Here is a 757-nt window from a genome sequence, read left to right as displayed (position 1 = left end):
CATGCACCAAGGTGCACTCGGCCCACATGTGAGCGCAGGTCGTTGCGCCCGAGGTGGTGTGTGGGCACCGCGTTGCAGACGGGACACTGCACGCACACGACGCCCCCTCCAGGTGCACGCACGTAGGCCGGGCCGGGTGCACACCCGACGCCCTAGCAAGGTGCGCGCACCCGGGCAGGGCTCACACTTGGCGAACGGGGCGCACTTCGCGAGGGAGGGTGTGCACCTCGACGGGGGTGGGTGGCCGGGGTGGATTCGCACGTGGGTCGCGGTTTGCTAAGTACACACTGCGACAAGCTCATAACGGGTGCGATCATACCAGCATTAGTGCACCGGATCCCATCAGAACTCCGCAGTTAAGCGCGCTTGGGCCGGAGTAGTACTGGGATGGGTGACCTCCCGGGAAGTCCCGGTGTTGCACCCTTTTTTAGTTTTTCGCCGGGCGTCGCAATGCTATTTGAATAAACCTTTTGCCCGTTTGCGTTCTCGTCGGGGCCGGGCCGGGCCGGGGTGCGCTGCCCGCACTACCGCGCGCGCGGGGGCGACACCGAGCGCGCACTCGAGGCACCCCGAGCACACAGGCCACGGTGCAACCCGGGCGTTGTGCGCGCACCCCGGTGCGCCCGAGGTGCTGCGCGCGCACCCAGGTGAAATCGGTGTGCACCTCGGCCAGTGCGCGCTCGGTCGAGTCGCGCACGTTGGCCAAGGTGCACGGTGATGTTTCTTACTCTAAGGTTCCGCACCAGACGCCCGGGAC

The 757-nt window shown here is 66.7% G+C and overlaps 1 non-coding gene across 1 annotated transcript; it reads left to right on the top strand.

Moving 5' to 3' along the window:
• The first annotated feature begins 305 nt into the window (after positions 1-305).
• Positions 306-424, top strand: LOC131865026 (5S ribosomal RNA). The gene has a single exon (XR_009363753.1). It is a non-coding gene; the product is annotated as a 5S ribosomal RNA (ribosomal RNA).
• The last annotated feature ends 333 nt before the right edge of the window (positions 425-757 follow it).

Source organism: Cryptomeria japonica, unplaced genomic scaffold (assembly GCF_030272615.1).
Source record: "Cryptomeria japonica unplaced genomic scaffold, Sugi_1.0 HiC_scaffold_100, whole genome shotgun sequence".
In the NCBI taxonomy this organism is placed as follows: Eukaryota; Viridiplantae; Streptophyta; class Pinopsida; order Cupressales; family Cupressaceae; genus Cryptomeria; species Cryptomeria japonica.
Note: the sequence above shows the minus strand (reverse complement) of the source record. Positions and strands in the feature narration are given on the sequence as shown.